At 35.6% G+C, this 20,295-nt stretch overlaps 1 protein-coding gene across 4 annotated transcripts in view; it reads right to left on the reverse strand.

Annotated features, from left to right (window-relative positions):
* PBX3 (PBX homeobox 3) overlaps positions 1-20,295 on the reverse strand; it is a 219,018-nt gene that overhangs the window by 101,174 nt on the left and 97,549 nt on the right. The gene's annotated exons all lie outside the window — the stretch shown is intronic.

The raw sequence follows: 20,295 nt of genomic DNA on the forward strand, positions 1-20,295 counted from the left end.
TATCTGTTACCATATAGCTATTGTAGCTTTCCTTCTGTTAATAGTCGCTTGGTCCATCTTTTTCCATCCTTTTACCATCAACCTTTCTGTGTCCTTTTGTATTATGTGTATCTCATAAATAAATAAGTTGGTCGGGTTTTTTTTGCTTGTTTAGATGTTTGTTTGATACCTGCTTAGCACTCTTGGTTAATCTTTATATTTTTTCTTTACTATTTTAATCTTTAACCTTTTCAAGTCCTTTTATAAGGTATATTTGGAATTATGTCTCCCAACTCATATTATGACTCATATTTATCCTACTTCTGTTTCTTCTATATTTCTCCTTTCCTGCATTCTTTTGGACTGAATGAATTGTATTTTTTTTTCCTGTCCCTTCCATTCATTTTTCTTCCTTTATTACTCTGGAGGCTATACCATCTACTTGAGTTGTTTAAATGATTACTCTATAAGGTCTATTAATATCAATATCTTAGAAGCATTTTTTTAAATTTTAAGGCATATAAACAGAAATATGCATTTTACACACCAGATGTGTATATACAGACACACAGGTAAATGAATAATTATATAGTAATCCCCTTGTAACCACCACCTAGGCAACATAACTTTGCCACCTTCACAGAAGGAACCCTTGGTCTCGTACCAATCTCAACTCTGACCTCAGCCTCTAGAGCAGCTGTGTCCAATTGGGATGTAATGACAGCCACAGAGAATTCAAATTTTCTAGAAGCCACATTTTTTTAATGTAAAACCAAACAAAACAGATGAAATTAAATTTTAATGTATTTCATTTAACTAAATATATATAAAATATTATCATTATAATATGTAACCACTATAAATTTCTATTATTGAGGTATTATATATTCTTTTTATTTTTAAGGCCTCTGAAATCCAATATATGTTACACTTCTAGCACATCTCAATTCTGAGCACTTGCATTTCAAATACTCTTATAGACACATGTAGCCAGAGGCTACCCTACTGAAGCTCTGCTCACTATCCTGACTTTTGTGATAAGCTGTTCCTCGTTTTATTTAGTATTTTAAATACTTTAAAAGGTATTATTGTCATCTCTGTGCAGCCCTAGCAATACAGCTCCAATTTTCCTGTTTTCGAATCTCTATATAAATGGAATTATACTGTATGTTTTCTTTTATGTCTTGCCTCTTTTATTCAACATAATATGTGTGATATCCATCTATGTTCTTGAATGTAGCAACAGTTCACTCATAGTTATTGTTGTGTGGCATTCTATCATCAGCATAAACCCCAGTTTATGCATCTATTTTATTATTGATCAACATTTGAGTTGTTTCCAGTTTTTATCTATAGTTTACAATAATACTCTGAACAATCTCGTAAAGGTCTCTGGTATACATGTGAGTTTTCAAGACTTAATTCCTCCTTCCTTCCTTCCTTCCTTCCTTCTTTCCTTCCTTCCTTCCGCTCTCACTCTATCCATCTTAAATTTTGCCAAGCAACAACAAATACTTTCTAAGGTGGTGATGCCAATTTACATAATCACCAGTGAATAAAACTTCCAGTTCATCCACATCTTCACCAAAACTTGATTTTGTAAGACTTTTTATTTTTTACCAATCAGGGGTTGTGTACACAATATCTCACTGTTGTTTTAATTTGTATTTCCTTGCTAATGAACACCTTTATAAAAGGACCTTACAATGCCTTAACTCTGATCATAGCTTCTCAACTTACATCCAGTTAAAGCTATCTTAACTTTTTAATACACACAAAATTATTTTATATAGTCAATACTTATTATAATTACCATCACTATTCTTACTTTTCAGACATTCATTCTGGGGAATTTCCTTTTTAAAAATTTTCCTTTTTAAAAAATATATCTTTTAGAAATTCCTTTGGTGGAATTCTATTAGTAGTGAACATTTTTAACTTTATGTCTGAAAACACCTTTATTTTGCCCATGCTCCAGATATTTTCAATGAGTAGACAATTCTAGGTTGAATAACTTTGAAGTTATTTCACTGCCTTCTGGCTTGAACTGGTCTTATTGAAAAGTTAGCTATGTTTATTCACTGTTCCTTTTTTCTCCAGCTGATTTCAAATTTTTTTTTAATCTTTGCGGTTCTGCAGTTTTATTGTGGCATATGTCAGTGACGATGTCTTTCCATTTACCCCACTTAGAATTCACTGGGCTACCTGAATCTGAATGTTCATATTTCATCAGTTCTGACACATTATTAATCAAATACCTTTTGAATATTGCTTCTTCTCCAATCTTTCTATTCTTTACTTCTGAAACTATAGACTGAATGTTTGTTGGGCTTTCTTACTTTATCCTCTTAATCTTTTTTTTTTCTTTCATATTTTCTATCCCTTCTCTGTGCTGTATTCTGGGTAATTTCTTCATATCTGCCTTCTATTTCACTAATGCTCTCCTTAAGCCATGTCTATTCTACGAATTTTCTTTGTTTTCTACATCTGTCTTATTAATTTTAATGGTGCCCTATTTTCTTTTAATTTCTTTAATTCTTTAGACATAGTGATTTTATTTGTTATATTTGTTCATATTAAATAGCTTCAGTCTTTGTGAGCCTAATTCTGCAGTATTATACTTCTGCTAACTCTTAATCACAGTGGCTCTTTTACTCAGGTACTTCTTTTTCTTTTTTAATTGTGAACCCATGTCCCTCAAAAACTCACCTTCATAAATTCTGTGACATCCAAGTATAAATGCTTTCTTTCAGAGAAGATACACATTTTACAAATGCCTGGGAGCACGAATAACTCATTTCAAACTAAATTTTCAGCTTGGAATTTTTTTGAGACAGGAAGACAATGGGAATTCCATCCTCAAATCAGTTGAATGTAGGTTATGGCTAGGAGTTTTCAGGCCTGTCCTATCTAGAGCCAAGAGTAAGTTCACCTGCAGAATACTCACCTTTTAAGAATTCTGGCTTCATGTGAAGATCTCTGATTTTGTTTCTTAAGCTGCATCTGGCCCTCGAAAACCTACATTCCAGGTCACCAAGATCGGCAGACATTCCCTCACCCTCCAACCCTCTCTATTCCTGCCAGAACAAATGTCAGTTCTTATATCTGTGGACTCATTCTCTATCCTTCTTTCTAGCCACTGACTCCTTACTTCACTACCAGTTCACAATCATGCTTAGGAAAGAAAGTTATTTCTAGCCAGCATTTTAAGTGTTCTCTACCAGACAAAGTTTTTCCTTACACTCAATCTACAATATGGTCAGAAAATGAACACAATCTATTTTTTTTTTAATGTAAATGTATGGCCTTAGATTAGAAATTTAATAAAATCAATGTAACATCTCCAGTTTGGTTGTCTTTGTAAAACGGGTATAATAACAGTACCTATCTCATAGAGTTCTTACACAAATTGAATAAGAAAGTTCATACAAGATGCTAGGCACAGTGCCTGGGACACAGGAAGCATCAATATGGCAATCAATATCATTATTACAGTTGATTTGGGTCCAATATTAGAAGTTATTAAATTTTTTGTTTATGAGTCTTAGTTTTATTATTGAACAGCTATTTCCTCTAGTAACACATACCTTGAAAATATTACCCATGTCTTCTAACTTTCTATCAAAACAATTGATTTTTTTTTTTATTTTTTTTAATGTTTATTTATTTTTGAGACAGAGACAGAGCATGAACGGGGGAGGGTCAGAGAGAGAGGGAGACACAGAATCTGAAACAGGGTCCAGGCTCTGAGCGGTCAGCACAGAGCCTGACGCGGGGCTCGAGCTCACGGACCGCGAGATCATGACCTGAGCCGAAGTTGGCCGCTTAACCGACTGAGCCACCCAGGTGCCCCAACAATTGATGTTTTAAAAAAGCTACTTTGGGGGGCGCCTGGGTGGCTTAGTTGGTTAAGCGTCCGACTTCAGTTCAGGTCATGATCTCATGGTTTGTGGGTTCGGGCCCCGCGTCGGGCTCTGTGCTGATGGCTTGGAGCCTGGAGCCTGCTTCAGATTCTTTGTCTCCCTCTCTCTCTGCTTCTTCCCCACTCATGCTCTGTCTCTGTCTCTCAAAAATAAAACAAAACATTAAAAAAATAAATAAATAAAAATAAAAAAACTACTTTGGGTAGGACCAAGGACACATCTCCGGTGAAAGGTCCCACAGACATCAATCTAGGATGACAATTCGTCACTTGTATGACCGTTAAACTGTATTTCTTGAGCTTGCTTTCAAATTCTTTCATGGTGATATTTTAAAAAATGATCATTGAGGAAAATTATGAGATCTCTATAATGGATGTCACAAGATCTTAGATTTGCCACTGTAACTGCTTCGTAATTACACGTAGAGGGTATTATCTTATGTTTACCTAAGATAGCCGTAAAAATCAATTTTCCCTTTATAGATGAATTATTATGAGGAAAACTCAAGTCAGACAAAGGACTTAGCAACCCAATCATAAAGTCAGCAAATTAAGTACTGTGGTACCATATGGAAATCACCGAAGTATAGCACTGAATACTATGAAACACGAATACAAATATTTTCAAGAGAAGTAACTGTTGACATTTCTGAAATTTTAAAAATTCTTAAAGTAGAAATACATTGCATTATAGCAAACTTACAAACAACATCTGCCTTTTTAGAACAAAGCATAACCCTGTTAACTGGAAACGAGATATAGAAGCTGAAAACGATACATCTTCCAACTTCCTGGACACATACAGAGGCCTCTGGCAACTTTACCCATCCTCTAATGAAACAGCCATGATGACTGCTTCTCTGGTCTCCTCTCGCAATCTAGGCAGAGTTGTCTTTATTCACCTATTTTAACATGTCATATAACATTGCTTGTTTTTTCATTAGAATATAAATTCCACAAGGGCAGCAGATATATTTTAAGTTCCTCAAACAGTGATTAACATATGGTAAACATTCAATAAATAATAATTAGATGAATGAATTTAACTTCCACTTGAGGATAATACCATCCATTTTTTTGTGTTTATTTTATTTTTGAAAGAGAGAGAATGCAGGTGGGTAAGGGGCAGAGAGCAGACAGAGAAGTAAAGAGAAAATCCCAAGCAGGCCCCATGCTGCCAGCACAGAGCTCAATGTGGAGCTCAATCCCATGAACCATGAGATCATGACCTGAACCCAACTCAAGTGTTGGGCGCTTAACCGACTAAGCCACACAAGCACCTGATAATGCTGTATTTTAAATTAAGCCCTCCAAAAAAGTATAAAGTAATTAAAGACATATTTGTGATTACAGCAAATGTATAATACCTGATAAAACTGGTGGAAAAGGCATCATGGAATATTATGTAGCCACATAAATAGGATGATGTAGAGCTATACTTGCTAACATGAAAAGATGGCCATAATGTATTATTCAGTAAAAGATGCCAGCTATACAACAGTATAATGAACTCGTTTTGGAAAAATAATACATACATGTAAGTGTTTACCAGTATGTGGAAGAGTGATTATCTCTGAGTAGTGGGAATTTAAGTCACTGCTACTTTTCTCTTTATACTTTTCAGAGTTGTTTAAATATTTTAACAATATGGGAATGCAAGCTAGTGCAGCCACTCTGGAAAACAGTATGGTGGTTCCTCAAAAAACTAAAAATAGAACTACCCTACAACCCAGTAATTGCACTACTAGGCATTTATCCAAGGGATACAGGTGTGCTGTTTCGAAGGGACACATGCACCCCCATGTTTATAGCAGCATTATCAACAATAGCCAAAGGATGGAAAGAGCCCAAATGTCCATCGATGGATAAATGGATAAAGAAAGATGTGGTATATATACACAATGGAGTATTACTCAGCAATCAAAAAGAATGAAATCTTGCCATTTGCAACTACGTGGATGGAACTGGAGGGTATTATGCGAAGTGAAATTAGTCAGTCAGAGAAAGACAAAAATCACATGACTTCACTTATATGAGGACTTTAAGAGACAAAACAGATGAACATAAGGGAAGGGAAACAAAACTAATATAAAAACAGGGAGGGGGACAAACCAGAAGAGACTCATAAATATGGAGAACAAACTGAGGGTTACTGGAGGGGTTGTGGGAGGGGGGATGGGCTAAATGGGTAAGGGGCATTAAGGAATCTACCCCTGAAATCATTGTTGCACTATATGCTAACTAATTTGGATGTAAATTAAAAAATAATAATAATAAAATTTTAAAAATAATAAATCTAATAAAAAATAAGGAAATAAATTTAAAAAGATATTTTAACAATAAACAAAGACAATTTTGTGATCAGAAAAAGGTAAAACTGTTTTCTTTTTGGAAGACAAAAAACAGGACAGGAAGACAAGCAGGTGGGCAGGTAAGTAACACACACAACATATATTTTCCTGACATATGCCCTAAGCCTAATTTAACTATGTGATTCACAGAGGTCTTCTCACACCAACCACTTATGGAAACAGACTAGCAGCTAATGACAATTTCACACATTCTTCTATAGGTAAGACTAGGTAATCTTTATCTGTTCCAATCCTTAGCTATTTTATAGTACATCTGACATAATGCGTTTAGTGCGCCAGATGGGTGACACCATCCTCCCATTTATGAGGTGCATTGGGATCTTTTGAAAAGAGAAATGTTATGCCAAAAAAAAAAAAAATCAGATCAGTTCTTCCTTATTACTGAAAGTCCCTTAAGGGCTATCGGAATAGAGTTCGTGCTCATTTAGAGAAGCTAGAAACATCCAGATTACCATTTAAACATACTAATAATAATTTTATAAATCATACTAAACAGGAATTATTATGGAAAGAAGCTTATATTTTCATCTATCTAATGAAGTACTGCAGATAAGGCTACAATCTATAATTTAGAACAAATACTGTTATAAAGATACTAGAGAAATTCCCTAAGAAATACAATTATTTTCTCTTGGATTATTGAATTTCTTTAGCATATTCAAATGTCAGTAACAGCTACGGACTCGCTCTCCAGGAAACAGGAAACATGACCTCTTCTTTTTAAGAGAATGAAGTTGGGAAGTTTCCTTGAGCCATCTGGCCTTATGGAAAATCACTTTTACTCACAGTGATGAAATCAACCAATTCTAAGGATTTTTTACCATGAAGAGGTTCCAGAGCCAGAAGGTCTGGGTTCAGATGCTGGTGTGGCCACAAGTTAGCCAATTTAAATGGATGTGTACATAATAAGTACTCAGAACAGTGCCAGCACAATAAATGTTAGTATCATTGTCATGCATGTACAAATGGCAAAAGTGAAAGACAAAACTAGCTATGAGCACAGACAAAACTTGCCTGAGCACAGGCAAGTCACTTAACTCTGAGATCCAATTTGCCCATTTCTAAGCCAGAAGTTTAGACCAAATGATGCCTCATGTCATTCCTAGCTGTGTCCTCTATAATCTAAGGCATGCCAGACAGCCACAGTATGCACTGATAAATGATTACCAAAATACCTTCCACACCATCTTTCAGAACATTTGTTCCATGGAACCCACTTTGGAACACTCTCTACTGTTTTATAATCCATGTTCCTCATTGTTACTTGCTTCTTTAAGGAGATAAGGACTTCTTGAGTTCAAACAACAATACCTAGTTCGGAACTAAAAAGTTCTGGAGTGCCTGGGTGGCGCAGTCGGTTAAGCGTCCGACTTCAGCCAGGTCACGATCTCACGGTCTGGGAGTTCGAGCCCCGCGTCAGGCTCTGGGCTGATGGCTCAGAGCCTGGAGCCTGTTTCCGATTCTGTGTCTCCCTCTCTCTCTGCCCCTCCCCCGTTCATGCTCTGTCTCTCTCTGTCCCAAAAATAAATAAATGTTGAAAAAAAAAATTAAAAAAAAAAAGTTCTTACTGGGGCATTTATATAATTAGAAAAAAAAATATTTTTCTTAAGAGTGTGATTAGTAAAAAAGGAAAAGAAAATAAACACCTGGGCAAAGTTCAGTATTAAGAGAACAGAGGAAATTGTACAAGAGCTGTTGTGATGGCTAATGAAGCTGAGCATCTTTAAATGTACTCCACGGATCATTTTAACAGTCATTTTTCTTTCCTGGAACCTTTCTTCCTAATTTTCCCAGTGCACAAACATACTTGATTAGCCACCGGACTTTCAAACTATCCAGATTTAATCACAGTAGCAATACTCTCACTGGCTACCTAGAATTCTTTAGTTCCTACTGTGGCTAATTGTGAATGTCATTAGTAGTGCTCACTGACATCCAGGTCTCCTCTCCCTCCAGGCACATGCTAAGATTGCACTCCCTGGCCCCTTGTGGTCAGCCATGTGACTGCGGCCAAAACTTTGTAAGCAAGAGTTGTGAACAATTGTTACTTCTGAACTACCTTTAATTGCTGGCAGGACAACATCCCCAAAACTGCTTTCCTACTGGGAAGACGAATGACAATGTCTGAGAGATGGTGGCTGCACTGTTAGCCTGGGTGCTATGTGACTACAATAGAAATACTGTGAACTAATTAGAAATATATATATTAGTATCTGCGCCCAGTTCTTGGCATAGAGTTCCTAAAAACCTTATATTTTCCTAAGTGACAAAAGCACTAGGTGCATCTATTATTCTAATATTTGGCTCTTGATTGTGGTCCCTGATACAGGGCTTCGGAAACCCTTATAAATTCATAAACGATAGAAGCATCTTTTGTTCTAATGATGTGACTCTAGATGGGCTTCTGGATTGGTGCTCGTCACAAAAAGAGCAAGCCATAATTAGAAGCTTAGAATTTTCAGCTCTGCCCCTTCACCACTCCATTTCCCCAGAGAGAGGAGATGGACAGGAAATGGAGTTAATGATTTATCATCCTATGTTATAAAAATCCCTAAAATCTGGGGTTCAGAGAGCTTTCAGGTTGTTGAACACATTCACATACCAGGAGGATGATATACTTCAATTCCACAAGGACAGAGAAGTTCTTACACTCAGGAACCTCCCAGACCTCACCCTATGTATCTCTTAACCTGACCATCTGTCACCCTTATCATATCCTTTAATAAACTGGTAAACATAAGTAACTGTTTTCCAGAGTTTTGTGAGTAGTTCTAGCAGATGAACTGAACTCAAGGAGGGGGTCATGGGAACCTCTGATTTATAGTTGATCAGTCTAGAAGCACAGGAGACAATCTGGACTTGGAATTGGCATCTGAAATGGGGTGGGAGCATTCTTGCAGGATCTAACGTGTGGGATGTAAAGGTGGATAGTGTCAAAATTGAGTTAAATTGTAGGACACCCAGCTGGTGTTGCAGAGAATTGCTTGGTGGGGGGAAAACCCACACAGAAGTGAAGCCATGTTGAGTAGTAAAAAAAGACACAGTAGGAAAGACTAGATGGCTTTTCCTAACTCAGCCACCCACAGACATACAATGGATATAGTTTGTTGTCTTAAAGCTATAAAGATTTGGAGGCTGTCTTTTTCGGTGTTACAACCTAACAGCCTTTCTCAGCTGGGGTTCCACAGAGAATTAAGCCTCACAGAAAATTAGCTGACTACAATTCCCCCAAGAATGGTACATAGTTAGTACCATTCTAGCACAGGAATGACAACAGGCTAACCTTAGTTAAGAAAGGCTCACCAAGCTTATCTTTGCTGATATAACACACATGTTCATCGTCCCTATGCTTATTCTAGAAAACAAGGCTAGAAGCAATAGCAGAACTTTGAAGTCAGGGCTCACTATAAATGTGTGCCATGTACTCGTAACTGAATACCCAATCCTGCTTAGACATTCCAGTACAAGTCTGTTGATTGCCTTTGATAATGACCACAATAACACATTGCACAAGGCTGGGTAATGTGGTATCCTGTGGGATGGAATTACAAAAATATGGTTCAAATCTCAGCTCAGCCACTTACGACTTGTGTGATCTCTAGCAGGTCACTTTGCTTTTCTGAGCTTCCATTTATTCATCTACAAAATGGAAATATTAATAACTACCTGATAAGATTATTCTAAGGAGAGGGGCGCCTGGGTGGCTCAGTCAGTTAAGCATCTGACTTCAGCTCAGGTCATGATCTCACGGTTTGTGAGTTCAAGCCCAGCACTGGGCTCTGTGCTGACAGCTTAGAGCCTGGACCCTGCTTCGAATTCTGTGTCTCCCTCTCTCTCTGTCCCTCCCCTGCTCATACTCTGTCTCTCAAAAATAAATAAACATTAAAAAAATTTTTAAAAAGATTATTCTAAGGAGGTAAGAGTATATGTACTACCAAACGTAAGCACAAAGCTCATGTTAAAGAAATATTAAGTCCCTTCTTCAAATTCCCTATCTTACCCTTCTGAGGTCTTACAGTAGACATGTTCTTCATTACCTTTCCCTCTGAAGAGTATAATGGCAAAGCAGATATGCTCCCTATTTTCAGGGGCCACGGAGTAAAAGAAAAAAAAATTAGAATTGTGGTAAATTCTATGAAGGAGGGAGTCGTAGAATAACAGAGAAGATCTATTTTTAGCAAGAGTGGTTGAAAAAAAGTCTCTCCAAAGAGGTGACATTTAAACTGAGACCTAAAAAATGAAAAGGAATCTAATCATTCTGCCTCATTGTACCATCTCTGTAACCTTGGCCTATCCCCAACTACCATTTCTCTCTCTCTACTACTCCCTATCACCTCCCATGGGTTACTTGACCTCTGACTGCAAACATGCAAAGCCTTAGACTTCTTTTTTTTCTTCTTTTTTAATGTCTATTTTTGAGAGACAGAGACAGAGCATGAAGAGGGGAGGGGCAGAGAGAGAGGGAGACACAACATCTGAAGCAGGCTCCAGGCTCCAAGCTGTTAGCACAGAGTCTGACACAGGGCTCGAACTCTGAATGGCGAGATCATGACCTGAGCTAAAGTCAGATACTTAACTGACTGAGCCACCCAGGTGCCCCGCCTTAGACTTCTTGATAGGCAGAAGGAATGGTCACAAACCTCATTTGAGTTACAGTCATCTCTAACTATCAATTTCTATTTGGCACCATTAAAGATATTCAGCAGAATGGCCAAAATCAAAAGTAGGGCTTCCCAAAATAGAATATGCATTTACTTTCTAGAAATAAGTTTGACTTATAACTCCATTCATTTAAGTGCACTGATTTAAAAGAAAAAATTGTCATATTACTTTCATATCCTGAAAACCCCCTGCTACTACTGTTCAGAGGCAGTTTCCTTATAGCATTATGCTAACATATATAAAATATGCCCATGTGTCAGCATACAAAAGATGGGCAGTAAGCTTTGAAATCGTAGCTTAAATGGTATCATGGGTAAATAAGAGGTACAATGGATAGCCATGTTTTTAATCGAATGCTTACTAAAAGCTTGTATAATACTCATAACTTAATATTAATTTGCCCATGGACTAAAAATTTCCTCAAGTAATATATGCATGTTCCCTTTTTTAAGTGGGAACATTTCTACAGCAAAGAAGGTCAGCCCCACTCCAAATAACTCCACGTTTTTTTTTTAATGTTTATTTATTTTGAGAGAGTACTTCAGCACATGCATGCGAGTGGGAGAAGAGCAGAGGGTGAGGGAGAGAGAATTCCAAGCAGGCTCTGCGCTGTGAGCACAGAACCCTACACAGGGTTCGATCTCACAAACTGTGAGCCGAAATCAAGAGTCAAACACTTAGCTGACTGAGCCACCCAGGCATCCCTCCACCTTTTCTGAACTGATATACCTTTTATGCTCATAATTTAAAAGTGCCTATTTGGGGCGCCTGGGTGGCTCAGTCGGTTAAGCGGCCGACTTCGGCTCAGGTCATGATCTCACGGTCTGTGAGTTCGAGCCCCGTGTCGGGCTCTGTGCTGACAGCTCAGAGCCTGGAGCCTGTTTCAGACTCTGTGTCTCCCTCTCTCTGCCCCTCCCCCGTTCATGCTCTGTCTCTCTCTGTCTCAAAAATAAATAAATGTTAAAAAGAAAAAAATTAAAAAAAAAACCTTTAAAAAAAAAAAGTGCCTATTTGTTTGCCAAAGAAAATATCTTGGCAGATCATAAAATCCCTTAATTTGCTCATAATGTATTTACATACATTTTTAGTTGAAAAATCAAAATGCTACAGATACAGAAATTCAGTCTAAGTCACTAGAAACAGCCTTTAATATTTTACTATAGTTTATCATTAACATGTTACAGCTACATGATAAATACGTGTACAGTACTAGCAGTTTCACACATAAAATTCTACTCCACCAAGAGTACCACCAACAGGACCGTTTTAAGGAAATGACAATAAAGATAACAGCACACGTTTATATAATTTTTAAGGAAACGTTTTTGAAATCTGAATGAAGAAAACAATCTTAAAATATTCGATAAGTGGTATCGGGTGTGAGAAAGCATAACACAAATGTTACAACTTCTGGAGAGATGATCTGTGGGAAGAGTGGAGAGAAAAGGAACGTTACCTGTATCTCTGAAGAGCTGACTCTCTTTATAAATACTGACTGTCTGTAATATCTCCTTTCTACCTATATCTGAAGTCCTCTGAAACCCAAATCCTACTCTGAGGAATTTCAGTGCCCTTGCACTCTGTCATACATGTTTACCATCATCAAGTTTTGAATGAGGGTGAAGCTGAGGAAGCTAGGTATATCTTCCTGATTTAAAACCATAATTGACTTTCAAGAAATTAAATTGTATTCTCTTTTTAAAATCACAGACCGTACTGCACGAAGGAACGAATATTACACTGAAATTGGGCAGGCATACCAACCAAAAGCATTTCCAGATGGCAAAGAATTCACTGAAACAAGAATTACAGAAGTATATTCAAAGCAATATTCTGTCTTTGATAATTTAGAGGCAGCCATGATAACCACTATTTGTACATGACAGTCATATGAAATAATAAACCTTGCTAGCTATAAACATTACCAAATTCTGACACTATTGATTTATTATGTCTAACAGTGACATCAAACCAAACAACTGACAGAAACAATGTTACAGCTTTAAGAGCAGTTTGTCAACGATTAATACTGCCAAACGGGGTTTAGCTTTATGCTGGGACCGCTTGTCTAGCAGTTGTCAATCCAAGCAAAAATTACTACTGCCACACGTCTGCTAACACAGGCCCGAGGCGCCGCTCCGTTAGCCCTCATTACCCCGATCACTGCAAATACAGATGCAAGGCCAGTCCCTATTTAATATGCGTGTTAATTATGCAAATTATTAATTGGACTGGTGCTTGAGGACTTGTGTTTATGCCCAGATTAGAGTCAATAACTGTATCACACAGCATTCTGAGCCTGACCTGTGACAGAAATAAAGCTGTGCAGAAAGCAACATTTTTCTTACCCTCTTCTAGTTCAGCACACTAGCTCTAGATAGAGTATTTCACATTGATTCAGAAAGAGGCCTCACATGGGAGACAGAGAAACCACAAAATATATCTTTTATTAATACATTTATCTGTTAATATTCCTTGCCTGATATGGTTCATAATTATTTACAACACTCATTAAATTACTTTACCAAGCCTATTGTTTCTATAGCAAAAATGTTGAATACATTAAGTGTTAAAATACATTTTTATAGTTATTTTTTTCCAATAAGGCTAGGGGTTTGGTCCTATTTATATTACATGTCCATAAAAATTGTATGACATGATATTATGTTGTAAATTTTTTTTTACTTAAAAAAAAATCATATAGATTTAAACCTCCAAAGATGGAGAGCAAAGCTATAAGGTTTTTCCAATTAAAATTTACAGCAGACAATGTTGTAAATTTTATACAGTTGTAATGCTTGCTGCAGTTGTACTGAAATGGGAACTATTGATCAGTATGATTTCCCAGGATACATGAAGGGGGAAACAAGGTATTGCACAAACAGAAACAAAACTTTCATTTGTAAAGCTTTCTATTAGACTTTACTGCCCTCATTTGGTTCTAGATGCATCTATCTAAACAGGAAAAAAGTCATATTCTCCCCACAGAATTACAATAAAAGCAAAAACAAAAACCAAACAACAACAAAACACACACACACAGTTAATCAAAAGTAACACTTGTGCCCTAGTGAAAGCCATTGTGATAGACTGTCAAGATGATATCTATAAGGTGATGAACAGATAATCAATTATCATTTGAAGGAATTTTTTAAAAAGGAAAAAGCCTTTAACTTCAAAATGAAAGCAAATCAACATTAATTAGAATAATGCTAGTAAAGCATATAATAATGGAACCATTAATAACATATTTATAATATTAGAAGTCATTTCTAGGAATATGTTAAAGTGCTCTATAAATTTTGTAAATATGTTGTTAGACTTTAGGACGTTCTTTTTTTAATGTTTATTTATATATTTTGAGAGAAAGAGATCAAGCACGCACAGGGGAGGGGAAGAGAGAGAGAGAGAGAGACAGAGAGAGAGGAGAGAATCCCAAGCAGGCTCTGTGCTGTCAGCGGAATCCGATGCAGGGCTTGATCCCATAAACCGTGAAATCATGACCTGAGCTGAAATCAAGAGTCAGACGTTTAACCACCTGAGCCACCCAGGTGCCCCTATATGTTATATGATTTATATAAATTAAATTATTGGCATAAAGAAACTGGAAAACATGGTCTGCAAAGATGTGCTAATGAAAATATCACAAGCTGTATGTGAAATCAGATATATTAAAGTTATGCCTTCTTGGACTGATTCCTAACTAAAAACGACACGTAAGTTCTGATTCCCTTCTGCCTGGTTTTGTGGCAGAGTTTTGCTGGTGACTTTGTTTGATCTTACAAATAATATAGAATGGCTTTAAGTTATTCAACCAATAAAAGATACAGAATTCATGTCCAGAGAGTTCCATGAAGATATGCCAGAAAAAGAAAATTAAGCTGTCTTAATTTAACTTGGTCACTCCATGTTTGATACAGTCTAGCTCACTGGTAATAAAAATATCTACAGTTTACCAAATACCAACTTTTTCACAGGCTCTTTTCATAATAGCCTTACAAACAAATTAGATACTACTACATTTTTTATAATGAGAAAACTAACTTTCAAAAAAGTTCAATAATTAAAGTCATAACTGTAATAAAAAAATAAAAGGAGGGGTGGTTGTAACCCAAGGCAATGTGATATCAGAACAAAAGCTCTTTAAACTCAATCTAGCTGTCAATTGTCCTAAAAGACAATGCTTAAGTACAAATGAACATATAAATTGGAAAAGAAAGTAGTAACTTTTTAGTCTCTCTGAAAAATCTGAGACAACTAAAGTTATCTAAGATGCATCAAACCTATTCATTCAATGACAATTATAAAGGTGTATTTAAATCACCAGGGATGGTGTTTTAATGTTAATGTTAATTCCTACAATTCGTGGTATTTTCAGTAACAATTTTGCAAATACAAGTTTAAAGACAATTATTTAGGATTATTGGAAATTTTTTTAAATTAAAAATAAATCCATGACTCAAATGATAGATCTATCTTGATACAGAGCATGGTACTCTCCAAAGATTCCTATCAGTGTCATGTGCGTGTGCATGGCTAGTCTATCGGAGCCAATTGATGTTCCTTGTTTAAATAATGCACAGTTTTTCACATTAATGCTCATTTATTAACTAGTATTGGGCATTAAAGTATCTACTTTCTAAAATATGGTCTGAATCTTAAGGACTGAGAACAAACTAAGGTAGTTGGGGGAGAGGGGAAAGTGGGTGATGGGCAGGGAGGAGGGCACTTGTTGGGATGAGCACTGGGTGTTGTATGGAAACCACTTTGACAATAAAGTATATTTTAAAAAATAATAAAATATGGTCTGAAAATTCTTTATCTGGGTATTATTTTAATACTTTTTAAAAAACGTTTATTTATTTTTGAGAGAGACAGAGTGTGAGCAAGGGAGGAGCAGAGAAAGAGAGAGTGACACACACACAGAATCTGAAGCAGGCTCCAGGCTCTGAGCTGGCAGCAGAGAGCTTGAAGCGGGTCTTGATCCCATGGCCATGAGATCATGGCCTGACCTGAAGTTGGACACTTAACCGACTGAGCCACCCAGCGCCCCGTAATACTTGTTTTTTGTGATAACTTATACATAATTCAAGAAGCTAGCAAGCGATAAACATTCATTCACAACCATGAAAAAAATTCTGAAAAAGAAAGGTCAACATGAACATAAATGATAACAACTTTTAATGGGGATCCTTAGCCCTTTTACTCAGATGATTATAATTTTTCAACTTCAATCTGACATTGAAATTTTGTATTATTAAACTTTGTACTTGGATAACTTTGAAGATTGTTTTTCTTTTCTCTTTCCACCCAAAGTCATCCAAAAGTTTGAATTATCAGGGCCCTTTATGGTATCCAGGTCTGGGTGTATTTCAATGTGTTCTAAGTATGTATAGTTTCCTAGCAGATGGCTAACCTTGTTTTTGTAAAAATGACTACACAAAATTGCAGCATTTACACTGTTTTGGACCTTGTCTTCCTGGTGACAGTTCCTACAAAAAAAGATAACATTAGAGTAAAAGTATACTTAGGGACATTGTGTTAAGAACTATGGGCTATATTTTGAGATAAATCAGTAAGATCCTAATGTGTCAACATTATTTATAAGAGTCACTCTTTACACTTAAAGAAATTCTAAATTCAAGTCACAAGTGTAATTTAAATTCTGATGGATGGAAAAAGATGGTGAAGCACAATACCAACACATTCAAGGTCAATGATGTGACCTCAAGGTGGGCCAGTAAGTCACACACTATACACATTAACTCAACCAGACAATGCTGCAAATTGAGAAAAAAAGAGAATTTACTTAGACACTGAAGGATACACATCTCTTAATAAAATGTTGACAAAAAACATTAAAAGCAAACAATCGTCTTGCCTTATACTAACCTAGAGTAGTAAGTCTGTGCAGATGGTATTATATGATAATTAACAAAAACAAAACAAAACAAAACAGAGTTTGTTATTAGCATTTACAAATTCCTGAGGCAGGTAATCTGAGCATGCAATCACTATCACATACAGTGTTTAGAAACAGAGGAAAAGTTTCAGAAAAATAACTGAAAACATTTCTGAAAAAATTTTCAGAAAAATTCAGAAAAAAGTTTCTGAAAAATTTTCAGAAAAATTTCCTTTCGGAAATACTCTCATAAAAAGTTATAACAACTATGAACGTAACATTTCCTGGAAAAAATCAAATTTTGTTTCACTTTATGTAACATGTTTCAGGACAGCATAAAAACAATGTGAGAAACTGACCTGAAACAACACCCACCTTGAGTGCTTAGGGAGACTGCATATCAGCCAATAGTTTATTCAAAGACTGAACCCACCTCCCTTTGATGTGCAATGGTACTAAAAAAGTAACACATTCAGTGTTTAGGAACCGGAATCTCATTCACACTGCAGTGCTTATTCCAAATCTAGTCAATGATTCTGAAAGCCAAATTGCCTGTATTTAGTACTGATCAGTTATAATACAGAGAATGTACTAATTTAGATAACCTCCCACATTAACAGCTTGAATTAAAACAGGTAGTGAGAGACAACATCCTATTATAAAAGGGAAAAAAGAAATAACAATGGATGGATCTAATAATGGGAAAAGATAACAAAGACCTAGGATTCTAGCATCTGGCACTAAATGAACTTTTTTGTAAACTGAATGGCGGTTTCCAAAACTGCTCCAAGCATCATTCCTTTGCCAAGGCAGTAAACAGCTTTTATCAGCAATAATGATGGCATAATCCCAGCTAAAAAGGAAAGTAACATATGGCAGCAGCCCTCCAAATACCATCCCGACAAAGTAGGGGGCATTTTTATTACAGCGTCCACTTGCAGAAAATCTGCCAGACATCTCTTCCTTTTTTCTTCTCTTTTTATTTATTTGTTTTTAAACAGGTTATATCATCTTCTCTAAAGTGAATACCACATTTGGGAATTTTAAACCAATGATTTCTTTTTCTCAAACCCACTCACAGACTTACACAAAGAAACTGCCGCATCTAATGATAGCTAATAAAATACAATGGAACTGCCTATTAAAAAAAGTCAAAAATTTTTGTAAATCTCTAAATTTATAAAACAAATGCTTTTAATTAAGGACATTAGGACCTAGCATAATGACAGATGCAAAGTGAGCACCCAAGAAATAATGAATTTCAGAGGCTAATAAGAGTTCTCCAGAAATTCAGGTGAAAAAAGTAATACAGACACAAAATATCACTTGGTATAAAGCTGATAAACAATGAACTACAGTAAACTGCAAAGACACATGATCTTAATCTTATTTGTTATGTGTTAAAATGTCAGGCTTCATAATATATAGCACTGACCAAAACAATCACAGTGAAGTATTTTTTAGGCCAACATACTGTTTATCAATAAAAGTATAAAGGAGGATACTTCTATAAAATATCTTCTAATGGCCTGTGGGGTGGACTAATGAATCATAAATCCTACCTTGGTTTTCAATGACAGACTTTCTATTCTCATTGACAAGTCAATGGCTATCTTTTTTACCTAGGCTCTTAATCTTTTCTTCATACCTTAGAAATATAATCTGAGAATGACGACAATATATTTTGATACAGATTTTAGATGTTGTAACGAATGGATTTGGAAAATCCGTTTACTAATTAATACAGTAATTATCATATCCTTTACATGTATTATCTTACTGTACACTTAGCCAAATGCAAACCTTTGTTTACTTCAGGCAAATTTATTAGCTAATGGAGGAATCAATGAAAAAGTAAAAGAATGTTAATATTTTTGACATCTCTACCTATAAATATTTTTTCAGGCTGAAAAATGTATCTAATAGCACCACTCACTGATGTGCACTACAGTTTACCACAGTGTCTATATTTCTGTTGTCAGTTTTACAGTATCTCCCTTCATTAAACCTATCAAGTTTTCCTTTTGATCATGCAACCAAGGCCAGAAGACAGATATCTTCCTGGAACAGAGCAGTCTGCCAAGTCTTTCACAAGACCAGCTTAACCTCCCTATTGATTTTTTCAACACTGCAGCCATTCATTGTTTGTGACATTTGGCTGTCGGCTCTTTAACACCCTTCAACCAAATCAATTTCATATTTTTGTCAATGCTCTGCAAGAGGATGAGTAAAACTAGGAACAGACTTAGCATGATTTAAAATGTTGATTTTCTCAAACAGTTTTATCTTTAGTTTTTATAAGGCTTATAAACTTAATTCATGTGCTTACTTATACTTCTGCAAAAAAACAAGATAAGCATTATAAATTATAATTTTTCAGGGAGATCTTGGGGAGGAGGGATTATAATTCTCCATACAGTACTAACCTGATTTTTATTGAATCTTTAAAATTTGTAATTTTCATAATGTCATTGAATTCTTATAGAATCACATACTGCTTGACCTAAATTCTACTACATGAAAATAGCAATGTTTTCTGTGGTTGGGATATTTGTAAAATATGTAAGAAACACTATGAGAGACAACATACACAATATCATCATTACTATATTTTCAAAAGGCAAACCATGTCAAAAAAGCACAATTTAGCATTTTGCTCAACCTTGAGTCTGAACTTTCTGTGTACCTAGATACTAAATGCTAAATGCCACAGTCTACCTTCAGACTGCCAATGCAAAAACTACTTTTGACATCACTTAGAACATGTGGAAATCAAAGATACATATGTTCAAAATTGTGCCAAATCTCCCACCATTCAGAAAATTCAACAGACTCTCATGGACATAGATAAAGAAACAAAACTCAAAATACTAGGCGTTTTTACTTTATTTCTGTCAATAAATTTTAAGTTACAATTCTGCATTAATTTCTAGTAGGTTGCCTGCTTTTGGTGTTAATTATATACCAAAAAAAAAAAAAGACTGAAATCTTAAAAATCACAGTAACTCATCTAAATATATATTTAAAGACAAAAAAAGTAAGTTAATAACTTGAAAAGCCCGATGTTTCCTTTGGAATCATTATATATTATATACATATAATATGTAATTCTTCAAAAATACACTATAATCTAATAATACCTATAGTTTGCTGGCATATGAATAGATGTTCCAAAAACATCCAAACATAGCTATGCTGAAGAGTAAGTAAACACTTAAAAGTTGCAAAGGTGATCTTAAGTGTAAGCATTTATCTAACACATTTGAACCATTAAAAACACAAATTAAGAATCTGGCAATTCATATAGAGTTGATGGAGTCTTTGGAAATACAATGCATATACGTACTTAGGGTGTTGCCAAAATAGAAATACCTACATTTCATCAAATCTAAGGCACCATTGTTTGCATCATAAGGCACCTCATGAATTTATGTGGTATTGTATGTAAAAAAATTTTT

This window comes from Acinonyx jubatus, chromosome D4 (assembly GCF_027475565.1).
Source record: "Acinonyx jubatus isolate Ajub_Pintada_27869175 chromosome D4, VMU_Ajub_asm_v1.0, whole genome shotgun sequence".
Classification (NCBI taxonomy): domain Eukaryota; kingdom Metazoa; phylum Chordata; class Mammalia; order Carnivora; family Felidae; genus Acinonyx; species Acinonyx jubatus.